Source organism: Cibotium barometz, chromosome 29, assembly GCF_041138505.1.
Source record: "Cibotium barometz isolate CiBa-2024 chromosome 29, ASM4113850v1, whole genome shotgun sequence".
NCBI lineage: Eukaryota > Viridiplantae > Streptophyta > Polypodiopsida > Cyatheales > Cibotiaceae > Cibotium > Cibotium barometz.
In genome coordinates, this window is record NC_141074.1 from 47,189,871 (window position 1) to 47,216,715 (window position 26,845).

Genomic DNA, 26,845 nt, shown 5'->3' on the forward strand with positions numbered 1-26,845 from the left:
TATCAATTTCTGATAATAATTCGTTTATCCTTAAACAAAGCTCTGATACCAGCTGTGAGGTCCCCTGCCCGCTCCAGGGCTCCTGTCGGTGGCAGTGAAAGCGGCGTCGTCCTCCCATGTAGGGCGGGGTCCACACATTCGGGGCCTTGCCCACGGATGTCCAGGACAAGAGGCTAGCCCGGGCGGCCCCTCCGAGACCGGCGGGCCCGGAAGACTCCCCTCGCCTGGAAGGCACGAGCGATTCCGCCAATGGGAAAAATCTTCTAACGGGGAAATTACTCTAACGAGTCAAGTCTTAACTAGAAAAATTGATCTAACCAAACCTGAAGTCACATGATCAGATCAAGATGAGACTTGCACTTGGTCCATGGAATCATCTCTTTTTTCCTCATTTACGAGGCACAGTCGATGATCCCCTCCCACAGAACAAGGTCTTCTCGGGATTTAAAACTAAATAACGTAACTAATCGTATCTAGTTTTTTCTGAGGAATCCTCCGATCCAGCCTAGCCCCATCCGACCCATGGGTTAGCCAACCACCCGACCACTGAATTGGTGGGATTCCTTTATAAAGATTTGGTTGGGTTTTTGCCCGAGTACCAAGGAAAAGAGTTTCCAGGCCCCCTAGCTGGCGATTCATGCAAAAATCAAGGTAGGCATACCACGTACACACCCAATATGAACTTGCCATTTAACAGAATCAAGTAGCTTTAAAAACAATTCTTCAATAGAAATCATAATATTTCTCATTATCATTTTCTAAAATTTCGAGTCCATTGTATTACAAAAATGTATCCTTTGAACTCTCCGTTGAAGACCAGCTGGCCAACCAACGAAATCCAGTATCAAATTTGGTTCCAAAAAATCTTTCCTTTTTGTCCATCCGAAATCTTCCTCGACGTACGCATGGGTGTCCTAGCAACCGCGAGCCCGTGCATCGCCTGGTCAGAACCCTCTAGGATCCTCCTTAGGTGTCCTAGGACTTCACAAACATAAGCCAAATCCTTCCTCCACAACATTCTGGCGTAAAACAGTCCTTTTTTTAATTAAAAAAAACAGAGGTTCCAATGCAAGTAAAATTCCAGTTTGAGATCGGTTCCGAAAACCCTTTTTCCATAATTCCCAATTTTAATAATGAGGATCCTTGATCTCTCATGAGAGTAATCTACCCATCATTTTGTCCAATTGACCAACTAGATTCTTGGTGAGTTTGGTCAAGGAAAAACTAGATTAGTTTCGGTAGTCTATTCTTTGGATTTAGTAACTAGAATTGGTCACGAAGTTTTTGTCTGATTCAGATCGAGAGAAGGACAGTTAGGTTTACTATCCGTCCCTCACGTAGTCTAACTAAATTCATTCGGTTTAGTTCTTCAAGGATTCCCTTCAGATAAACATCTAGTTTTGGGTAAATATGCATTTAGTGATTTTACCAATTAAAATATCCAAAGATATTCTTTATGCCACATAATTTCTCAGCCTTAATTCATTAGGTAGAATTATGGTGAAAATTCATCTTTTGATACTAAAATTTAATTCAAATCCATCTTTTCTTAAATATCATAAAAATTCTTCTTTTAACTAAAATATCAATACCTATTTTTTTGAATAAACTTGAAATCCTCCTTTTTCTCATTTCAATGAGTGCAATCCATTTATCGTGGAATTTCTCTTTTACCATAAATTAGATCTACTTAAAATTCTTCTTAAAAATTATATAAAATATCCATTAATTTCATTAAGCTAAAAATTCCACTTTTCTCATTTAAACATTTGAATTCCAATATGGTGGGAATTCCTCTTTCATCAGTTAATCTTATCTATACAAAAAGATAAATTTAACTAATTTTTTTCTTAAAAATTTAAATAAAAATCTTCATTAATTCCTTTACACTAGGAATTACACTTTCCTCATTTAAATATTTGGATTCTAATATAGTGGGAATTCCTCTCTCATCATTTAAAATTTATCTATGCAAAAAGATATATTCAACTAAATTTTCTCATAAAAATTTAAATAAAAATCTTCATTAATTCCTTTACACTAGGAATTACACTTTCCTCATTTAAATATTTGGATTCCAATATAAAGGAAATTTCTCTTTCATCATTTAAAATTTATCTATGCAAAAAGATAAATTTAACGAAAATCCTTCTTTAATTTTTAATAAATATAAATTCTTTTAGCATCACAATTTTTCTCTTACTTCATTTGTATACATGGATTTCCATTGTCGTGGGAATTACTCTTTTAACATAAAAATGGATTACTAGAAATTCCTCTTTTTCCTAACTATTTGTGTATAAACATAAAAATCAATTTTCCATGATTATAATGAGAATCATTCAATTAATCATCTAGGATGATTAATCCTAGAATATGGCAGGAAGTCCTCTTTTCATAATATAAATGAAAATGATTTATGTGTTAATTTTACAGAAATTTTGCCATAGCTCCGCTGGATATTACTGATAATTCTCAATAAATTTGAAAGAATAAAGTTTAGTATTATTCATGTGATTAGAATAACCACTAATTGGATCATTATCCAATTATGGATTGATTCTGAATTTTACCATAAGTTAAATAGCATAAAAGTATTAAAAAGCCATTATTTTGGCCTCCAATTAGACAAGCATAGAAATTACTTTTAGATTAGAGAAATGCTTCATGAGAATCTTCATTCGAATTGAGAATAGGTCATAGGAATGAACATTCTTTGGGGAAGAGAGATAAATGCTTAAAAACCATTATAAATTAAGCATAAATGGAAATTTATGTGTTTCTTCATTACAATACATTAAAGAACTTCAATAGTACTCAAAAGCCATTCAAGTTAATGCTTCTCAAGCTTGAGAGGAGTTGAGAAGAGAAACATTTGGAGATTTAGGAAAAAGAAGACAAAAATCCACACTTTACCTCCTAAATTACTCGATTCTTTGATCACAGTAGAGGCCCCCAACCAATCACTTGGTTTGGTATGTTGTTGGAGTCTCCAAGGAGGATTGAAGAGAGAGAGAGAAGCTCCAATCTCTTCAATTTGTAGAGGGTTTTTAGAGGATAATAGAAAATAAGCTTAACTTAGAGTAATACCAGCATAGATTAGTTCATAGATGAGAATACAAAGGAATGAGGGTCTATTTATAGGTGAGGGAAGCCACTAACTGAGTCCAACTGAGTTCTAGAATTTTCTAGCTTCAGTTTGGCTGAATTTGGACAAGATTTGGACCAGTTTGGCTCCCTTTTTGATTTGGTTTGATTATTTTTTAGTTTAAAACTCATCCACACATGTGAATATATGCGCCTCCTTGAAGGGTCCCCTTTTCCTTACCCATGTGTCAAAAATGAATGATTTCTCTAAAATATCTCATTTTTTTATTAATACTTCCTAATTTTTAACTAATAAACCTAGTACTAAGTCAACTCTTCATCTTATGTGGGCATTGACTCATTTTTGGATATTTTCTTTTATTCTTTGGATTTATCTTGTCTCAACACTTGGATTAATCTTATTGGTCCATAGGAACCTTAATTGGACCATAATTTAAAAAAAACAAAAATCTTGACCCTTAGGCTAAGGTCTTCTAAATCATTTTTAATTAATTTCAATTGCACCTTGGAAGATCTATTTTGATTTTCTCTTTCAGGGAAACATTTTTTTGATATCTATAGAATTTATTTATCCAAAAATATCCCAATATTGATTTACCACTCTCTAGAAATTTTTATCTCACTAGGCCAAACAAGGAAAAATAATATTTTCTTGTATTCAGAAACATAGAATGATTACAAGGGATTGAAGTAGAGGCTTAATCAATATTCAGCCCGAGGAGGAATCTTACAAGGTTAAGGTGGGAGCACTTAGAGAAAGTACTAGTTATCCCTTTCTTGACTGGACACTCAGCTATTTGATGAGGTCCAACATAGTGATAGCATTGCATAGCCATCCAACCTGTAGAATTTCACTTTCCTTTTCCCATTCTCACTTTCAAGAAGTGCATTCCTTCGGAACTGGGTAAGGGGTACATGTGCTCACCCTCCATCACGTAGTGACTTAGGACTTGCATGGGTGGGCTGCTTGGCTTAGGGGATTCAGAGATGGTGTTGTGAATAGCTTCTTCCTCCTTACCTTCTTCAAAGATTTTGGTCAGGGTCAACTGCTCATGAACAGGGGTCACTCGAGGTAAGGGTGGTTTTGGTGGGAGGACTAGGGGTGGCAAGAGTACTTCATGCACCCTGAGGATTCCTCTCGGGGCCACTTCATGGCCTGATTGAGGTGCATTGTGTTTTGCTTTGGCTGGCAAGGCCTCGAGTTAGGTGGTAAGGCCTGTAGGGTAGAGCGCTTGTGCTTTAGTAGCTCTTGGTGGTAGGAGCTTGAGGTTTTCGTGCTTGCCCCATCTTTGGTAGTAAGCGTAGTATAGAGTGTGTCTAGGTTGCAGATGTGGACATTCCCTACTAGTGTGGTTCTCTGGACAAATTGGGCACCACACTAGTTCTTTCTTGGGGTAAAGACGAGGTTGCCCAACTTGGTCACAACTTCTCCTACTCTCCATTGTTGGGTCATCTGCTACATTAATGCAGCTACTAGCCACTCGAATTGTTGTCTCCTAAATAGGACTCTTTTTCCTTTCCTTCCGATTTCGTGCTTGTGGTTTTGAAGGAAGCTTTAGACGTGCCCTCATGCAATTATCGAGAATGAGTTCCCTTGAAATTGTCTTCGAAATCCAAGGCACTTGTGCAAAGGAGGTATGGCCGAGAGTATATAGGGATTTATGTCGAGCTACATATTCAAGTCCCTCTAGGAATTGACTGATCAATCTTTCGCTTGTCCCTATTATTACAGCAGTGAGAGTGAAGATATCTCACCGGTTGATATAGTCCCAGATGGATTCTCCCTCTTTCTATTTTACATTATGCAACTATTCAATTGGACTCCATCACGTTCCTTTTCTTGAATATCCTACTTTGAAAGCCTCTTTCAAGGCGTCAAAGGTAGCCTTATCTTCTACTTTTAGTGATCGAAACTATTGTTCTACTTTTCCATCAAGGGTGAGGCCAAAGGCACTCACCTTAACTTGATCTTACACATGGAAAAATTCCTCATAAATCTGGTTAAACACCTCCAAATGAGGTATGGAGTCTCTGGATCTATCAAACTTAGTGATAATTTTGGATATGTGGGCCGATTTATTCCTTTCTGGTCTTGGCCTTTGCCTTGGCTATGCAAGTGCTAATCTTGGCCCTTGCACTTGGTATGCGGGTGTTAGTGGTGCAATTCCTAAAGCTACCCCCTCCCTATTTCCATGGCTATCCTCAACATTTTTGGCACAAGCCCAGGGGCTGGTGCAGGTTGGCGTATGATAGATGGAGGGGCTAGACCTAGAGGATATTATCCCATCTGTGGCGGATCCTGCCTTAGTGGTGGGATGATGTGCACTTCATAAGGATCCATATGGTATCCGGGATACACTCCACGAGGCGGGTAATGGCTGTATGTGTGTGCCGTGTGCTAGCTTGGAAAGTCCTTGGTGGACTCTTCTCTGGACATTGGTGAACTAGTTCTTGACCTAGGCTTGGTGCTGGCCTATGATCCTCGAATGAATCTATCGACACGGTATTTGGCATGGCTCCCCAGACCGTTGGATCAATTCGGATTGGGTTATCTGGGCCGTACCACCCCACCTCAGGTTCTAGCGGAGGTGTGACAGTTCTCACTAAGTGACGATCCATACTCATTTCCTTGGGATGAGGTGCTTATGATCGTGTGTTTCCCAGGATAAATGTCTTGACATTCTATTATACATGCATAAAATCTTTTTAAACTTTGTAACATTGTCTCTTCCTCCTAGTGGGTGGTGCGAGATTGGAGACTCTTTATTAAAACTCCTCTCAAATGGTTTGACCTAAGCACTTTCATTGAATAGAGTTTTTTCAATTAAGTCAGGTAAGCTTGTATCACTTTGTTGAATAAAACTAGTTAAATGGATAAAACTCGCTCGAGTTGAATTTGAGATGTTAACTTATTGAATGAAAGTTCTTAGGTCAAACCATTTGAGAGGAGTTTTAATAAAGAGTCAGTCTCCAATCTTGCACGACCCAGTAGGAGGAAGAGACAATGTTACAAAGTTTAAAGAGATTTTATGCATGTATAATAGAATGTCAAGACATTTCGACAAAATGTGAAAGGACTTAACATTTAAAGATATGTGTTATAGATCTACATAACCATGTCCCAACAATTGAGCTACATCTATACATAGATAACATACAGGGAAAATCTTTGGTGGATGCACAACCAAGCTATAGTTATGCTACACTAGACCACCTTCAACCATGTAAGAGTTAGATGGGTGAAGCACTAGAGTATGAGGCCACTTCATCCCTAGAGGACCTTGTAGTAGTCAACATTGCACACACGCTCCACAGCATGCGTGGTATTATCCTACAAAGCTTGCAAATATATAACTTGCCTCACATGCTAGTCTAGCTTTGGACCCACACATGGTTGGCGTAAGGCGTACACCCCAATCTCTTAAACATGCCTATCTTGGAACCTTAATCTCACTAACCAAATCTTTGGAGTCTGATAACCAAATTAGAATTCATACACATATTCCAAGCTTAACTGTCTGATGAATGAGGATATATGCAAATTTTGAAAGCGTGAAATTTACATATTTTATACAATAGATAATCCCCCTTAAAGCTTCCCCACACAAACACGTGCGCAAGAGTGCCCATCGTCCTGCCAAGAATATAGGCGTTTTATAAGGTTAACCTATGGGTATATCTCCCATAGGTTAATTCCAACGAGGGGAGCACCGCCCACAGATCACGTATAAAGAGCTTGAGGGGCCTATCATCGACTCCATCTTTGCGCTTGGGGCAATGACGCAGTTAGTGAGGGTTTCCCGAGACGCGTCAATTGCTGGTTGAAAACTATTTCCAAACCCCCTCCTCGGCCCTTGGGCCCTGGAGAATTTTTGGAAGGTGCACGCTCTGCGTGTGCCTCGCAAACAAACCCTGAAAAGGCTAGGCGGACATGCAGCTGGGGTCTCTCTCTCTCTCGTATTTTCGAGCCAGCTGGGGTGTCTCTCTCGCTCGCTGCTGTGACAGGGCGAAAACGGCCTCCTGCCGCTTATATTGGAGGACGGTCTTTTAGCAGAGACACGGACGGACGGCCTTTCTACCGTTGCGTGCAAAAGCTGATTGGATCCCTTGTGCGATGAAGATTTTGCCATGGGCAAACAAACCCTAAAAAGGCTACTAGGCGGACGTGGGCACAATAGAAACAACTCTTACTCACACACCATCTTGTCTTTGCCAAGCTTGCTCGCTCTCTCGCTCTCTCTCTCTCTCTCTCTCTCTCCACTAGCCATACCTCATCATAAGATCAATCGTTTGTGATAGTGCCAAACCGGCTACTCGCCCATAAGATCAATCGTTTGTGATAGGCCGAGCATCAGTGGGGGTCAAATGTAGCAGCCACTACGTTGTCTGTGTAGGTGCTATCACTTCCATGCATCCTGTTTGGCATCGATGTAGAGCCAGAGAACATGAATGTCCATGCGGTCTATGATCTTGGCTAGTAGCGTAGATGGCAATCGAGTAGGATGTGGATGGCCTCGTCGAACTCGATGCAATCCAGAGGATTGCGTGCCAGTTGTTGAGGGGACTCTCAGGGGGGGATCCACCTCATCTTGCTCCTGTGGGGGTTAGGGTGGGATTTCGCCCTTTTCTAGGGGGGGTGCATGAAGGCAGGTTCGCAGGTTGGGGTTGTTGAGGTGGAGTAGTGTTGGAGGTAGAGGGGGTGGTGCCAAGCGAGGCATCGAAGACAGGATGTGGGCAAGTTGATGTAGAAGGGAGATCTTTAGGGAGCGATGATGGGCCCAATCCGAGATGGATGGAGGAATTAGGTGGTAGTGGTGTTGGGGAAAGAGGTGGAAGGGTGGTGGGTGAAGTGGTTGAAATGGGGAACCTGGTTCCAGATAGGATTTTGGCAGGGAGATTGGGTGGTTCGAGGGAGTGTTGGTGGGCACTAGTGGGGGGTGGGTTGAGTGGCAATTAAGAGCTGGTGCCTGGGTGGGATGGGGGTGTGGGTTAGGAGAGGCGGTTTGCTGGGGGTGACATGGGGGGGCACGCCAGTGGAATGGTACTCGCCCTCATTGTCATCGTCATTGTCTTCGCTGTCATCAATGGGGTCTCCTTCAGGGCAATTGTTTCCCGGCATTTGGAGAAGAAGAAGGCCTTAGCCTCTTGAGCCTCTTCGACAATGATGTCACATGGAAATGCGATGTGAGATTCATTGAACTAGAGGATGGTGGTGGGGACGATGACTTCTAGTTGGCAGTAGACGCAAGTGTAGAGGATGCTTGAGTAGGAAGGGACGCTAACCGCTTCTGGTGCTGTGACGTCTGCTAGAGAGATGAAGGAGGAGGTGTCCACTATGCAGGTACTTTTGAAAACTCAAGCATTTTTATGTCCTTTAAGTAGTGGTCCAAGCACTTGCAAGTGATATATGCACTTGCAAGTGATTTAAGCACTTGAAAGTGCTCATACATTTACACCACTTGCAAGTGCTCATACATTTACACCACCACTTGCGAGTGCTTGTTTCACTTGCAACAAGTGCTTAGAGGTCATCGAGTTCATAGACCACTCATAAGTATTGAGACCACTTGCTTGCAAGTGCTATGACCACTTGCTGTAAGTGCTTACATCACAAGCAAGTGCTATGACCACTTGCAAGTGTTATACCACTGTAAGTGCTTACATCACTAGCAAGTGCATAGAAATCATGCAAGTTCTTAGAAGTTTAACAAGTGCTTAGACAACTTGAAGGTGCTAAGACCACTTACAAGTGGTCATACCACTTGCAAGTGGTCATACCACTTGCAAGTGCTAAGGTCACTTGTAAGTGTTCATGCCTTTTGCAAGTTTTAAGACCACTTGCAAGTGTTCATATCACTTGCAAGTGCCTAGGCCACTAGCGAAGTTCAAGACCACTTGCAAATGTTCATACCGCTTGCAAGTGCTTAGACCACTTGAAGGTGCTAAGACCACTTGCAAGTGCTAAGGCCACTTGTAAGTGTTCATGCCTTTTGCAAGTTCTAAGACCACTTGCAAGTGTTCATACCACTTGCAAGTGCCTAGGCCACTAGCAAAGTTCAAGACCACTTGCAAGTGTTCATACCACTTGCAAGTGCTCATACCGCTTTCAAGTGCTTAGACCACTTGAAGGTGCTAAGACCACTTGCAAGTGGTCATACCACTTGCAAGTGCTAAGGCCACTTGTAATAAGTGTTCATGCCTTTTGCAAGTTCTAAGACCACTTGCAAGTGTTCATACCACTTGTTGCAAGTGCCTAGACCACTAGCGAAGTTCAAGACCACTTGCAAGTGTTCATACTACTTTCAAGTGCTCATACCACTTGCAAGTGCTTAAAACACTAGCAAAAGCACAAAGCACATACAATTTCTAAGACCTTTAACAGGTGCTTAGAACACTTGGAAGAGCCACTTGCAAGTGGTTGCATCATTTGCAAGTGCTTAGACCATTTTCAAGTGCTTAGACCACTTTCAAGTGCTTAGACCTTAGGGCATTGCACAGACCACTTTCAAGTGCTTAGACCACTCACTGGTGCTTAGACCTTAGGGCACTGCACAGACCACTGACAGGTGCTCAAACCACTTACACATGCTTGAAAGTTCTGGTGGTTGGTTGTTTTTCATTATGTGCAGGCTTCGGTTGAGGAAATGGAGCATGTGTTATGTGAGCTGAGGAGACAGGCCTCCTTTATGATGGAGGTATGCACTTTCTTGAAGAGAGAGGGCAGAGCCCTTCTAGTGCCTACCCTGACTGCCAAGTCTGTCCTAGGTGCTGACACTGTCCTCATTGGTGGATCTTGTGTGGCCTGTGGCCAGCTGTTGTCAAGCAAACATGCGGGTGGCGTTTATTATCTGCCATGTGCCCACAAGTACCACCCCTTTTGCTTTTCCATTGTCTGTGCGACTGAGCCCAAGTGCATTGTTCCGGACTGTTCGTGGGAGATACCACTTGTAGCAAGATGTTGGGCACTTGGGAATGCATATCAGGAGTCCATAGATAAGGCATGCCTCTTTCATAGGACAGGATTCATGCTACTTTTGATATGTACAGTAATTGTCTGTTATGTCTCAGGTGAGCCAGAGGCTGGTGAGGGGGTGGACCCAGCCGCTTCCACCTCGTCCATGCATGATGTGGATGCCCCCTTCGACCTAGACGCCTTGATGATGAAATACAAAAACATGGTGGGTGGTTGTAGTCTGAAAAAACTGATGTGCTTGGTGATGGAGGCATCCTATGGAGACACCTGGTTCTGAGATCACACAAGGTAATTTTGATTGCTGTAACATGTTATCCTCAGACATGATTATCCATGATCATTGTGATCATATTAACTACCTATGCTCCTAACTTGATTTCCTATTGCTATCCCAGGTACTGATGTCATTAAGACATTAAGTCATGTTAGTGCTCCAACTGGAGAGCCAAGCCGCGTCGACAAAGGTGTACATACTGAAGAGGAGTTGGACCCAGATATGGAAGAGACCCTCCAATTTGTTGCAAGAGAGCTGCGAAAGAAGAAGAAAAGGTAGGTGGAGGATAGGCCTCTTCGGGACCCCAAGAAAAGTACTAACCCAATTTTCCCCAAAGCCCGAGCATGCAAGAAGCTTTAGCTTCTTGCAACTTTGTAGCTTTTTGCTCATGCAAGCCGCATTATTTTGCGGCAATATAATATATAAGTCCTTTGTCTCAGTGTCTGTGCGTGTCCTGACCATCTTAATTGTTGTGCATGTAGTTAAAATTCAAGTTGTTGGCTCAAAAATCCTACCACCCACCATTGATGAGGTAGAGCACATTGAGCACTGTCCTCCACGCTATCAGTTTCGACGCTTCAATGACTCTCAAGACCTGGCAGTCGTTGTTGACTTTAACAAGGTTCTTTTGTGCGTGCACAATAAGCGCGCAGGACAGAGATTCCCCCAAATGTCTCAACGCTGTACTTTAACAAGGTCTGTGAGGATGAGAACATCACCTATTACGTACGGCAGGATGCAGAGGTGTTCTTACTTGCGTTGAGTCATGTTGCAAAGGTATTTGTGTGGACCTCCCACAAAGGCAGGGAATTGGAGATAGCCATGGATAAGTGCCTGCCTCAAGTCAAGAAATGCATGAGTGGATGGCTGTCGCAAACCGCTTGCCATGTTTGCACTTGGCGCTTTGATATTCCTCCTAGGCCAATGTTCTTGAAAAACCTGGATACCTTCTGGCATCTTTTCCCGAAATTCAATAAGACAAATACACTTGTGCTAGATGACTCATTGTATAAAATGTACTCTAATGATCCTGCATGCTATGTGATCCTTCCTGAAGTGGAGAAGTAGACTGAGGGGCAGTGGGAAAATTTTCTGAAACAGGATGTGGCTGACTTTGTGTTGCAGTGGGCAGAAAGTGCTGACAGAGCAAAAACTGTCAGAGAGTGCCCTTTTGATGTCAGGGATGATGCCTTGCAATGGTCGAATTGGAGAATCGTGTGGAACAATGTTGAGGAAATGAAAGAAATTGAAGCCCCCAACCTAGATCCTAAAGAAAGAAAGTATAAGCGTCCAAAGAGTAAAACAGCAAATTAGAAGTGCTTTTGCAGGCATTTTTTCCATTGTACAGAGGGCTGCCTGTAGCCCCTTCACTGCCATGACACCATGCCCTTACTGTGTAGCTTAATGTGCTCTGAGACCGTGCCTTTATTGTGTGGCTAACTTCCAACACTCCTTGACATATGTACAAACAGAAATGGTTTTGACCTTGGAATGATTTTGTGTCGATCTGGTGTCATCTTCTTTAGTTTATACTGTGGTTGCATTTTGTGGACTCTTAAGAAAGTGATGGTTTGAAAGTTCTTGTCTAGGTACTGAAGTGCTTGTCAAGTGGTTTAAAAGTGCTGGTCAAGTGGTTTGAAAGTGCTTGTCAAGTGGTTTGAAAGTGCTTGTCTAGGTATTGAAGTGCTTGTCAAGTGGTTTGAAAGTGCTTGTCTAGATACTAAAAGTGCTTGTCCAGGTACTGAAGTGCTTGACAAGAATTTCTCAAGTGGTCTGAAAGTACTAAACATGTGCTTGTCTAGGTACTAGAAAGTGCTGGCTAACTACTGGTCAGGTAATCTGAAAGTGTTTGTCAAGGTGCTTAAAGCGCTTGTCAAGTGGTCTGGAATGCTTGTCTAGGTACTAAAAGTACCTGACAGGTGCTTACATGTGGCCTCCAAGTGCTTGTGTAGGAACTTCAATTGTTTGGGAAGTGCTGGTCAAGTGGTCTGAAAGTGCTTGTCTAGTTACTGAAAGTGCTTGTCTAGGTACTTAAAGTGCTTTTCAAGTAATCTGAAAGTGCTTGTGTAGATCCTAGAAGTGCTTGTGTAGGTACTAGAAGTGCTTGTCAAGTGGTCTTAAAGTGCTTGTCTACTACTGAAAGTGTTGTCAAAGAGTTGAACGTGCGAAATAGTGCTTCTTAGGAGGACGCATTGTGCTAGCTTGAAAGTTAGAACTTACAAGTTCTCCTCTGGGGGCATGCTATTATAGATTTGTTCAAATACATCATTTGACAATTCATATACATTAGGCTCACCTTCTACCGGAAACCTCATGCATCGCAGCAGGTGGGAGTAGATAAAAGCAGGGGGCTTGTCATCCAAAAGAACGTAGGTGTCATCTTGGCCATTTACCTTGTCGTAGAAGAGTCCCTCAACGACAAATGAGTTCTTTTGAATACGGTTATGCCATTCATCCCTTTCAGATTTGATGGTCAAGCGCTTGGTTTTAGTGCACTTCAAGATGTAGAAGTCTACACACCTGGCTCTTCTGCATTCACTGCTGTGAAGTTCTGGCCAACCATCAAGGCATCACTTAGGTCGTCATGGTGGCCAGCATACATGGGGGCTCCTGGTAACTCATCATCACTGGATGCTTCTCCATCGTTTTGAACATTGACAGTCGGTTGTATTTGCAAGTACTGCCACCTCTCAACGTGGTCCTTGTTTACACATCTCCTCCATTGGCCTTTCATGCACGCATGGCAAAACAATGGTCTGCACCATAGCCCGTGCATATCTGATTGACTGTAGGCCGTTGACACAGTGGAAGGATCGAGACCCTTTGATCCGCATGCAATCCCACTCTCTATCTCTGTCTACATCACCGAGCTTGACCTCCCAGAATCTACGATCGACTTTCTTCCCTGTCAATGGACATTCTTTCCTGAGGGTTGCATTGAGGAATGCCACCACACTTGAAGCGTTATGTAACGCCCATCCGTCAGATTTCAGCTGCTCCTGTGTGAGAGCTCTTTTGAGCACCGCACCAGCCCCATCGTGCTCGCCCTTCCCATGGCCGGATGCAAAGAAACTGTGCATCATCTCAATACCTGTCATATTGAAGTATCGGGCTACAAAATAGAAAGGGCGCCTTGCTTTGAATTGTGAAGTAGCGCCATCAGACCACACCCAGTGTCGCTTGACACTGCATCCTTGAGCTTTTAGCCACTCATTGTGCAAAATAAAGCAGTGCTGCACAAACAAAGTGTCGTGGATTTTGTCATCAGAGATGTAGAAGTGGGTTGTCTTCCGAATGGTACCAAGCACATCACGCAGGTACGAAATGTGGACCAAGATTGTCACCTGAGTTGAATACCAATGCATTGACTGAATTTCATTCTACACCTTGAAGGAGTAATTCTCTGTAAAATCCATTACCGACACCACTACATCATCTGGAAATTTATCCAAACACTCTTTGAATTGTTCAGCTTGCCATCTGTACTTATAATTGTGTTTGATGAAGTTTCCCAATTTGCTTTGAAGCAAGGAAGTGAAAGTCCTCGGGCTCTGACTTGGCGAACAACAAGATCTTTTCGAGTTTTTGCTTGACCGTTCTCATCCACTTCCTGTGTAGGAACGTCGTCAAAAAGCTTGACAGTCATCATAGAGATGTCATCGCTTTTTTCATGTGGACACAAGGAGATCTGTTTAATGCCACAATGTTTGCATGTACCCAAAAGACATTGTCTACGGTGATAAGCACAGTCAATGGGTTTTGGGCACAATACAGACTCCCATAGGTCTGTTAAGCTTGGAAATGTGGCATTGGAGGCCGCGCACTACGCTGTTCCATCATGAGAACTGCAAACAAGGCACCTGTATCTGCATGGCCGGCCATGTAGCCCATATCTTCCCTGGCGCATTTGATTAAGAGCTTCCTTGAAGTAGACAAGCTGCACATGGTATTCACAGCAACAAGCGGTCCTTCAACTTGCGTACGAAGTATGTCTTTAGACCCTCAAAACATCTGAGGGAGATCCTTATGTTAGGATGAGCCACTTGGAACCGCATATAGAAGTCCCTCTGTGACAAAGAAGACAAATTTAGACACACTATCAAGCATTATAAATCATTCTGAAGCAACCTATAGCATTGGTAAGCATTATGACGCACTTTCAATCAGTGTAAAGCTATGACACTCATTGGGTAAAGCTCTTAGATGCACTTAGTAGCACTTTCTGCACACCTGGCAGCACTAGTAAATGGTTGTAAAGCACTATAAAGCACTCTCAGGCACCCTGCAAGCACTTAGAAACCTGAGGATCCATTTAGATGAACTTGGAATAACATGGAATTTCTTGGAAGCACTAGGAAACACTTAGAAGCAATTGGAAACATTAGCAAACACTTAGAAGTAAGTAAAGCATGTGGAAGCACTTGGAAGCACTTAGAAGCCCTTAGAAGCACATGGAAGCACTTAGAGGCACATAGAATCACTAGCAAGCACTTAGAAGCACTTAGAACCACTAGCAAACACTTGGAATCACTAGAAAGCACTTAGAAGCACTTGGAAGCACATGGAAGCACTTAGAAGCACATGGAAGCACTAGCAAGCACTAGAAGCACTTGGAAGCACTTGCAAGCACTTAGAAGCATTAGCAAGCACTTAGCAAGCATTTAGAAGCCCTAGCAAGCATTTAGAAGCCCTAGCAAGCACTTGGAAGCAGTTAGAAGCTCTTGTTATCACTTCTGAAGCTCTGTTAAGCCATTACGAGTATAAGCACTTGGAAGCATTTGGAAGAACTCTTTGGTATACCTGGCAGCTTTTTGAAGCACTATTAAGCACTCAGGAACAACAAAAGGCACTTAGAAGCACACAGAAATATTTAGATGCACTTGGAAGCACTTACAAGCACGTACAAGCACTTGGAAGCAGTTAGAAGCTCCTGTTATCACTTCTTAAGCTTTGTTAAGCCATTACGAGCTTAAGAACTTGGAAGCATTTGGAAGAACTCTCAGGCACCTAGCAGCTTTTTGAAGCACTATTAAGCACTCAGAAGCAACAAAAGGCACTTAGAAGCACACATAAACATTTAGATGCACTTGGAAGTAGTTAGAAGCTCCTGTTATCACTTTTGAAGCTCTGTTAAGCCATTACGAGCGTAAGCACTTGGAAGCACTTTTAAGCATTTGGAAGAACTCTCAGGCACCTGTGCTGGTGGCAGCTTTTTGAAGCACTATTAAGCACTCAGAAGCAACAAAAGGCACTTAGAAGCACATAGAAACATTTAGATGCACTTGGAATGACATAAAATTACTTGGAACCACTATGAACCACTTAGAAGCACTTGTGATCACTTGAAAAAGTATGTTAAGCACTATAAAGCATGGTTAAGCATATAGTGCACTGTCGGGCACTCAGAAGTGGTCTGAAAATGCTCAGAAGCACTAAGATGCACTCATGACTTGGAATTTCTTGGAATCACCATGAAGCACTCAGAAGCATCTGAAATCAATTGTAAAGCTTCGTAATGTGAAGCATGCCAATTTGGAAAGCAAACAAATCATGTATTTTCACGTGACAGAAATGTGAGCAGAAATGCACTAGATGTTGTGTATTCAAGAAAAATGGTGTCCTACGAAGACCATGTCTATGGGAGGCTGAATGTGGAAATGGATGTATGTATGTGGATGTGTGGATGTGGAGATGGGAGTGTGGATGTATGAATGTGAAAATGGATGTATGCATGAAGATGTATATGCATAGATGTGAATGTGGATGTAGATGTGGCTGTATAGATGTGAATGTGGAATGTGGATGTGGATGTATGTATGTATGTGGATGTAGATGTGGATGTATAGATGTGAATGGGAATGTGGATGTGAATATATGTGAATGTGGATGTAGATGTGGATGTATAGATGTGAATGTGGAATGTGGATGTGGATGTATGTATGTATGTGGATGTAGAGATGTGAATGGGAATGTGAATGTGGATGTATGTATGTATGTGGATGTGGATGTATGAATAAGGACGTGATAGTGGATGTATACATGTAGATGTGGATGTATGGATATGGATATGGATGTGTATGTATGAATGTGGATATGGGATGTGGATGTATAAATAAGGATGTGAAAATGGAGGTAAGCATGTAGATGTGGATGTATGGATGTGAATGTGGATGTGGATGAGGATGTATGGATGTGGATATGGATGTGAATATATGATATGTAATGTGAAGGAATCTGAAGTGAAGAGATGGAAAATGATGTGATTGGATGAGTACACATATAAATGGAATGTGGAATAAGTAATGTGGATTAATGAGGGATAATGTAGAAAAATGAGAGTTAATATAGAAATTGTATTTGTAAACTGCTTTTAAATGCTATTTGTAGATGGCTGTTTTATGTCAAGAATGCTGGGGAAGCATTTTGACCGTCTTGTGATTAAGGTCGTGGAGACCTAACTGATAAAGTTGCAACTGCTGAGACGGAGAGTCAATGGAGGACATCTCGCGTAGCAAGGTCGGCCGAGGTCTTGACCAGCCTCGGTTCGATTTAAATGGTGAGCTTCCGGTGTACGGTGGATTAGGGACCAAGGAAGCGGCCTATGAGTGAAGCGCTAGGTTACTAGAGGGTGCTGACCATACGGTGCTCGGGCTCTGGATCGCTGAAGATACCCACACGTGCGTCGTGGAAGATATTGGAACAAGGAGTAAGAGTTGTTTTCTAAAACCGGGCATGGATCTAGTTGATTGACCTTGCTGGTCCTCAACGAATGAGTCCATGGCTCTTTTATATGGATCTGTGGGTTGATCTTGCTGATCTTCCACGGAGATTCCATTCTACTATATGAATATATTGCCGGTTATTATGAGCTAGGAACTATGGAAAAGGCCCCTGAGTGAACAGGTGGTGAGCGTTCTGGTTGCCAATGATGCCATAAGTATACCGATGAATGAATGACTGGAAATAAGGATTCAACCAGAGACTTTGAGGATTGTCATCAGTGACATAATGGTTTCATTAAAGGATTGTTTTAAAGTTAGCTAATGCTAAGAAAAAGGTAAACTCATATTGGGTGTGTAAGTGGTGTGACTAGTTTTATGTTTGCATGAACTTCCGGCTAGGGGGCCGTGGAACTCTTTTCCTTGGTACCCGGGACAAAACCCAACCAAATTCTTAATTGGATCCCATCACTACAGTGGTTGGGCGGTTGGCTAACCCATGGGACTGGATGGGGTTAGGCTGGGCTGATGGATCCGTAAATCGAGACTCAATTTCTGTTATTACGATAGATAAAGTAAATCCCGGATAGTAATTGTTCTATGGATAGGAATCAACGGCTGTGCCTCTTGATGGGGAAAAAAGCGTTGATCCCAATGATCCAAGTGCAAGTTTCTTCTTGATCCGATCGAGTATCTTTATAGGTGCAGTCGGATCAGCGTGATCAGTAATGATCTTGACTACGTTAGAGTAAAAAGTTATCCTGGTGGAATCGCCCGTGCTTTCCGGGTAAGGGAAGTTTTTCTGGGTTCGGTTTTGGAAAAACCGACGGATTAGTCTCTTGTCCGGATATCCGTGGACGAGGTCCCGAGTGTGGGTCCCTGCCCCGCGCATGAAGTGCTACTTCCGCTACTAGTACCCCGAATCCGTCGCATGGTGGGGACAGGGATCTCACAGTTTTATCGGTATGTATGCTAACATAGCTCATCTCCTTTACAGACTCCTTGTGATTTTTGAATGGATAGAGGAGTGCCAACAGTGTATTATACCTTCAAAAAAGCATTGGGGGCAAGCGCTCCCATTTTGAGATTCCCTAATTGGGAAATCATATTCCATGTTCACATAGACACCTTTGCTTTCGCAACAATTGGTTTTATGTTGGCTTAAACTATAGAATACAAGAAGGACTTCCCTGTTAGTTTTGCAAAGTAGAACAAAATTATGCCATGACAGAAAGATAAGGATTGGCCATGGTCTATATAGTAAAAAAAGTTTCATTATTACCCTTTGGCACCAAATTTGTTTTCTTCGTAGACCATCAAGCTATTCTTTATTTGGTAAAATAAACCTTGCACCACGGGTAGGATCACCAGATGGCTCATAATTCTACTAGAGTTTGATTTTATTGTCACGGTACATAAAGACTCCCAACATGTATTGGTCAACCAAATGTCACGCATTCCTAAAACGGCAAGAGCCGTATGTGGGTGTTGATGATGACTTGCCAGATGCCCCTGTGTTTGAATTATGCTTGATTCCTGAATGGGGAGAGGAAGTTGCACATTTCCTAGCTAATGGCCTACCCACCGAAGCACCAATCAACAAAGATCATGCAAGATGCCTCATTAAGTAAGTCGAACCCTATCAAATTGATTGTAGGACAACTTTATAAACAAGGAAAAGATGGAATAATATGACGTGGTGTTTGTGAGGATGAATACATCTCTATTTTGGAACAAGCCCACTCTGGGGTCACACGTGGACATTTCGTAAATATCCTTCTAGTAGGATTATGGTGGCCAACATTCTTTGGAGATGAAACCAAATACATCAAATGATGCAATAATGAATTCCAACAAATGGTTATTCCACATGATAAGGATGACATGATTCCACTGTACCCCATCATGTCCTTACAACACACCCAAGCCCAATATATCATAGCAAAAAAACAGGCTACTACAAAAAATGGGTTGAATCTTGAGCCACAAGAAAAGCCAATGCAAGGTCCACGGTTAAATTCCTTTACCAATGTGTGATCACTCGCTTGGGGTGTTCCCTTGAACTTGTAAGTGACAATGGCACCCATTTCATAAATGAGGTAATACAATTCTTACTATAAGAATTTCTGGTGACATTTCATAAATCCTCACCCTATTACTCCCAAGCCAATGGCCAAGCAGAAAGCACTAATAAGACTCTATGTGCCATCTTGACCCAAGACTGTAGAGGCGAGTCCACGACTAAAAGCAAAAGTTTCCCACCGCACTCTAGGCTTATCACACCACATATAAAGTGGCCATTAACATGACACCCTTCAGCCTAATGTATGGAACTAAAGTAGTTATGCCTATGGAATTCTTGGTGCCAAGCTTATGGGTAGCCGTACAAGAAAGACTCATCGGCAATGTTCTAAGTGACTGACTCTTTGAGCTTGAGAAACACAACAAAACGCATCTAAGGACTGTGTATGGAATTATCAAAAAACTAAGGCGAAAGCAATGGTTTGATGACTAGTTCAAGGATAAAGAGATGCATGAGGGGGATATGGTCGTTCTCTATAGCACAAGGATAAAGAAATGCATGAGGGGGATATGGTCATTCTCTATAGCACAAAAAATCACAAAGAAAAAACTCAATATAGAGGGCAAGGACCCTTCCTAGAATGAAACGTCCCTAGAAGGTGCAATTCACATTAAAACACTTGACGGTGTCGCAATGGTAGGTTATTTAATGGTAGCAAATTGTGACGCTACTATGGACCGCTCACGAAAAACACCTTGAAGGAAATTCACCTCAAAAAGAAGAAGAAACTAAAACAAAATGAGAGGGAAAAAATAGCACAACCAGAAGCCAAGGAATGGCAAGCCAAACTTAGAGGCCAATAAATCACAACCAGAAGCCAAGGAATGGCAAGCCAAACTTAGAGGCCAATAAATCACAATAAACTTGGTTCAGGTAGCAAACCTTGAGGAGGAGGACTGAGAAGTGAAACTTGCCCGTTTGTGGTTAGGAATGACCAACCGGCATGAAGCATAATGACAAGGCAAGAGAGGCTTACATGCTCATATATTTGATCCATTAGATAGAGTGCCTTTTTATAGGTTTTCTTACATCTCTATTAGTCATTAATTATAGCCCATAAGCTTGATTAATCTCACCATAACCTTTTCTAGATTGAGCACCATATCCCTTTAAAGTAAGCACCCCCACTTGACTTCTATTTCCACTTCTTCTAGGTGCCTACTTTTGGTCTCCACGTGGGGGTTGACCATTCCACATATTCTTCCTCAATGGTTTGGGCCAGCCACGACACATCTCTTGGGCTTCCCTCTAGACTAGGGGGGCGGACATTGTAGGTGGTTTGGGAGTCCCCCTGGGCCATGTGGAGTTACTCCTGGAGGTGGGTGATTTTGTGCAGGGCTTCGGGGAGGGTTTGCTCGCAGTCCTCCGAGAGGGAGGCTTGTAGTTGTGTGTTGGTGAGGATGGCAGACCGAAGATCTTGTTGGCTTTGGATTAAATTTTCCCATGCCAGGAGGCATGGTTAATTGGGTTGTTGTGACTTGGTCATGTTGGTGCTACATATAGTCCGTCCATCGACACAATGAGCTCCTCGAGAAGGTTAGAGAATCCTTTTGTGAAATTGGGGAGGGTACTATGAAAAGATGCAAGGAGGAAGAGAGCTGGTGAAGATCTATCATGTCATCATCATACCCAACACGCTAGTGATAAAAGTGACAGAAATAGTCACCCATGCATATCATAACTGTCAGCTCGTGTTGAGCTTGACATCTCAACACTCCCCCTCAAGCTCAATTCCATGTCTAGGAATCCAAGAAAAATCTGGAATCTGTGAAGCTTTTTTGCTCCTAGGGATTTTGTGAAAATTTCAGCTAATTGCTCCTCTGTGGTAACACATACATGAGATTAATGTCTCCTACTAAGACCCTCTCTGTGATGAAGTGATAGTGGACCTCTATGTGTTTGGTCTACGCATGAAAATTTGGGTTCCTCACCAATTGTATACTGCTAAGGTTGTCATAATAGATGACAACCTATCTCTCAACCTACAACCCCAAATCACCAAGTAGCTTGAGCTGTGAAAATTGAAGAGAAAAAACTACAACAATAGTTTGACTAGTGGGCAAGAAGAAAAGTGAGAAAAGTGAATGGTGGTGGACTGTTATATAGATTTGCAGGGGAGGTATGGAGGTGGCTTTATAGAGGACCATGCGTGGCTTCACATGACAATGACCATGGATTAACATATGAAAGGTTGTGGGTTGGTGAAAGGGAACTACCGTTGCTACATAGAGAACGGGTATGACTTGAACAACCATGGCTTGGAGGAGTGTACAATCGTGGGTTTCTAGATAGAATGGTTGTGGCTTGGGATGAGTGGACGACTGTTTGCTTTCCCTTAAAGAGATATGGGACTATCTCTCAGTAGCCCATTGTGGGTGTTCTATTGACTCCTTCCCCAATTGGCGATGGTGAGAAATTAGGTCCAATTAGGTTTGGGCAAGGTTGGTAGCTCTACTTGAAGCCACGTTGCCTCATGGGACGAAGTTGTTTGACAATGAGGGGTTTGGGAGGTAAGAGGTTAAGTAGGGGTATAAATGGAGAGTCGTATGATAAGGGAAGGTGGGGTGGCCAAGGTTTAGGGGGGATATCACTAGTGGAGACAGTGGGTAGGGGGGGTGTAGCCTTGGCTTCCTCCTGGATATTTTTTTCACCCTTATCCGACAAAGTGATGGTGGCTAGGGTGTGGAGTAATTTGGTCTCCTGAGAGCATTCTATGTATCATAGGACATTAAGTTATGGTTAGCACCCATGTCAACTAGTGCTAAAATTTTACCCTCATCACTTACGCCTTGGCTTGGGCAGGGATGGTGTTAACCCATTTGGCTTCAAGTCCACATCATGGTCTACTTGGCCTATTGTATTGATGAATTACAACCTCCCTCCATGGGTGGCAATCAAGAAAGGTCATATCATGCTTGCTCTACCATGAAAATATAAGGTTGCAAACATGGATGTGTACCTCGAGCCTTTGATTGAGGAGCTTGAGACACTATGGCGAGGTATCAAAGTACATGACATTTCAAGGCCAATAAATAGGCCTGAGGCGGAGGTGAAAGGAGTTTTGATTTGGACGATGCATGACTATCCCAGGTTCTCGGAGTGCTCAGGACCTACTTGAACCTTATATGCATAAGTTTTAGCCTTTAAACTTTAAGTTTATATCTCTATCTCAATCATCTCAATTAAAATAGGTTTGTCAATCTCCAGACATCATGCATGTTCGATTTGCGGACCATCACTTGTTTCGAAAAGACCCTCTACACTTAAGAAGGTGGTGTATGACAAACATCATCGATTTCTCCCTCCTTCACATCCCAAGTATGTGCCACATGATGTCTCACCACTCGTGAGATGAGAGGTAGAGATTGGTTTAAGGCATGGAGAAACACTCCCAACCCACCATCAAATGGGATGTCTAGACACTCAATATTCTTTCGACTTCCATATTGGTGTGACATGAAGATCAATCATCTCTTAGATCCCATGCATATGTTCAAGAATGTGGCAACAAATATTTGGGACCATTTAATTGGTAAAAGAGATACAAAGGGTGCAAGGGATGCCTTACAAAACATTGGACACCTTCAAAGTGCATGGCCAATTGAAAGTGAGAGTGGTAAAATACTACTACCAAAGGCACCATGGGTATTAACCAAGAGGGAGCACAATAAGGTGAAAAGTGTGATCGCCTCTTTTTGTACACCAACGAGAGTAATGCATTCATTGAAGGGTGCCTTCACAAAGACCAAAAAGAAAGGAGAGAAACAATTATATGGCCTCAAGACACATGATTGTCCATAAGATATTATAGGTATATAAATATTCACTTTTTCATTTTCTCTTTGTGGTACATAATTTGTAAGCTCATATACTAACTTACATTTTTTTCTATGCATAGTTTATTTTTCCAATTGCTATAGTTGGTTGTGGCGACAAAAAGGTGAGAGAGGCTATTTACAAAATGGGAAGCTTGGCCAGGTATGAATCTTCTCTTCAATTCACTAAGGTATATTGCTTATTTGGAAGTCTCATGCGCTCGCAAGTTATGTATTGGTAAATAGTACACATAATTTTTATGTATGTAGGTACATATCCTTAAAGGGAGATAGATCCTACATCCATTGAGATAGCTTATCTCAATGCTATTAAGGCAGTGTGTATGATCGAGAACAACTTCCTGGAACAATTCTCACTAGCCAATTGCATCTTGTGGTGCATTTGGTTGATGAAGTGGCGTTGTGTGGCATTGTTCATGTTCGATGGATGTTTTTCCTTAAAAGTTCATGAAAACCTTGAAGGACTTTGTGAGACAAAGAACAAGGACAGAAGCAAGCATAGCAAAGGGATGGTTGTGTATATCTCAAAACATCTATCTCGCATAGATCCTTCCATGCCACGATTATGGAGCAATGAGAAGGATGTCCGACTAATCACTAATGTGTCTCAGGGAAAAGGAAGGCAACAAAGACTGGATGAAGCATTACACCACAAGGTGAATACATTCTGCATTCTAAATAGTCCCATCATGGAGAAGTGGATTGGGAGATACAAGGATGCAATCAATAGACGAAAGGATGAGAGAAGAGCTTTCAGAAGAGCAAATAGACGCTTGCCATTCCTGCCTAGCTTGGAACCTCTACCAAATGTGATCAATATAGAATGACTTCATATGGCAATATCGATGGCATCACAAAATGGAGAGATGATCACAAGAGAAGAGCATGAGTATCCAAGAGGATGTGACCCTTAATTCTTCATCTCTATCTCACGTATATACCTTGTTTAATGCACTATATATACTAAATGTTATGCTTTTGTTTAATATTAGTACAAACTATATAATGCAATATGGTCAGAGGGAAGGCACTTTCGCACGGAGCGTGTGGATTCTAAAAGAAACACATTTGATTGTGGTGTGATGGTAACTTTTGAGCAAGGAAGTCGAGCCAGTAGACATGATACCAATGTCATAGAGGAATGTAAGATTCCTCCCCAGCCCTTCAAGATGTCGAGTCTCTTCCCCTGTGATCAAATCCCTCTTCAGAAATATAAAAGATCTTGTTTCTACTTGTTTTTACCTAGAGAGAGAAAACATTCTAGAGAGAGATTATTCAGATTTTAGATATTTTTGGATGGAAAAATATCTCTTCTTATTAAAATAATTTCCCACGAAACAGAAGTTCAAAAATATTTTGAGAAGGTGCATTAGAAATTAATTATAATCTGTTCCAAAGGCCTTATCCTAGGGGTCCAGATTTTCAAAAAATTTTAAATTAAGGTTCTGAGGAGCCAATCAGATTCATCCAAATGTAGGGAGGAGATAAATAGAAGAAATAAAGAAAATCCCCCCCCAAAAATGAGTAAATACTCACATAAGATGAAGAGTGGACTAAGGACCAAAGGAAATACTAAAAAAATAAATTTTTGACACCTCAGAGTGGGGATTCCCCCTCATGAAGGAGGCACCTAATTCACATGTGTGGTGGAGTTTTAAATTCTCAAATATTGAGATATTTCATCTCTCCTCTCTCTTAATTCAAGTCTAGTTCCAAAAAGAAAGCTAAACTGACTCAAAAAAGATAAAAAATTGACCAAACTGATTTGGAAAATTCTAGAATCAGTTTGCTTGGTTAGAAGTTCACTTTTTCCTATAAATAGAAGCCTCCCCCTTTGTAGAAACTTAATAGTGTTTTATGCACTGTTACTCTACTCCTCCCCAGAGAGCCAAAAACTGTGAATTTCTTAATAATTCATTAGTTTTTGACCATTCCCTCTTCTAAAGAATTGGTGGCCACTCTTGTTGCAAACAAGAGTAGATCCCTCAAGCCAAAGGAAAGCTCTCAGAAATTCATGTAAGCTAGAAATCCTACTTTTTCTTTATTCTTTTTTAATGGTTTTCTAATTTTTGTTTTCTTTGAAATGTAAAATGATGCTATGCCTTGTTGGAAAGGCTTTTCCCCTCTCTCATTCTTAAATTCAGCCTTTCTTTATCCTAGATAAGTAATCTAATTGTTGGAATTAAACTTTTCATATTATTTCTCTTTTAAAAGTGGAATTTGATTAGTTTAGAATGCTAAACCATTTGGGGATAATTTTTAAGTGACTTAAGGATAGGAAAAATTGAAAAATGGTCAGCCATACAAAGGAGGTTATGGCAAAATTTTCTTAAATTTTGTGAAATAAGTTTTATCTTTTATTATTCAAAAAGAGTAATCCCCACCGTTTGTGTATTCTAAAAGTGTTATTTTCATTCTAGGCATAGAAAAATGCATAGTAGAAATATTTTTATTATAACAGTGTTATTTCCATTAAAATTAAATTCTATGCGTAGAAAGATGCATATTGGTTATTTTTTATTATAAAAGAGTGATTTTCATTAGATTTAAATTCTATGCATAGAAAGATGCATATTGGATATTTTTTTATTATAAAAGTGTTACTTTCATCAATATTGATTTTTATGCATAAATAGATGCATAAAAGAATTTTTTTTAATTATAAAAGTATTACTTTCACCAATATTGATTTTTATGCATAAATAGATGCATAAAAAATTTATTTATTATAAAAGTGTTACTTTCATCAATATTGATTTTTATGCATAAATAAATGCATAAAAGAATTTTTTTTATTATAAAAGTGTTACTTTCATCAATATTGATTTTTATGCATAAATAGATGCATAAAAGAATTTTTATTATTATAAAAGTGTTACTTTCATCAATATTGATTTTTATGCATAAAAGAATTTTTTTAATTATAAAAGTGTTACTTTCATCAATATTGATTTTTATGCATAAATAGATGCATAAGAATTTTTTATTATAAAAGTGTTTCTTTCACCAAAATTAATTTTTATGCATAAATAGATGCATAAAAGGTTTTTTTTAAATTATAAAAGTGTTACTTTCATCAATATTGATTTTTATGCATAAATAGATGCATAAAAGATTTTTTTATTATTATAAAAGTGTTACTTTTACCAATATTGATTTTATGCATAAGTAGATGCATAAAAGATTATTATTATTATTATAAAAGTGTTACTTTCATCAATATTGATTTTTATGCATAAATAGATGCATAAAAGAATTTTTATTATTATTAAAGTGTTACTTTCACCAAAATTAACTTTTATGCATAAATAGATGCATAAAAGAATTTTTTAATTATAAAAGTGTTACTTTCATCAAAACGGATTTTTATGTATAAATAGATGCATAAAAGATTTTTTTTTTAATTATAAAAGTGTTAGTTTCATCAAAATTGATTTTTATGCATAAATAGATGCATAAAAGGATTTTCTTTTATATAAAAGTGTTATTTCCATAGAAGTTGGATTTTATGCATAAATAGATGCATACAGATTTTTTTTATATCAAAATGAGAGTTCTCTTTAATCATTGTTTAAATCCCATGAATATTGGTAAATGAATAAGTAAATACTCTGTGAAGGAAAATTCTACTGTTTCATATTCTCTAGGATAGTGATGAGAAAATTTAGAAGATCTTTTGAAGTTGGAATTTTAGATAAATGATTAATTTATTCCTCATAGGAATACGTGTTTAGTTTTGAATTCAGTTAAGCAAAATACTCAATGAATGAAATTCAGTAAAGTAGTAATTGAAATATTACCCTTCGAGAAAGATAGTTCACGGAGAACCTTTCCAGACTCGAACCCTGAATC

General features: G+C 40.5%; 1 non-coding gene and 1 pseudogene across 1 annotated transcript; one reads left to right on the forward strand and one right to left on the reverse strand.

The window, feature by feature from the left end:
- The first annotated feature begins 6,867 nt into the window (after nucleotides 1–6,867).
- On the forward strand, nucleotides 6,868–6,997 carry LOC147622274 (U4 spliceosomal RNA). The gene has a single exon (XR_015269749.1). It is a non-coding gene; the product is annotated as a U4 spliceosomal RNA (small nuclear RNA).
- Nucleotides 6,998–12,571: 5,574 nt separating this feature from the next.
- On the reverse strand, nucleotides 12,572–14,246 carry LOC147622275 (uncharacterized; annotated as a pseudogene).
- Nucleotides 14,247–26,845: the final 12,599 nt, after the last annotated feature.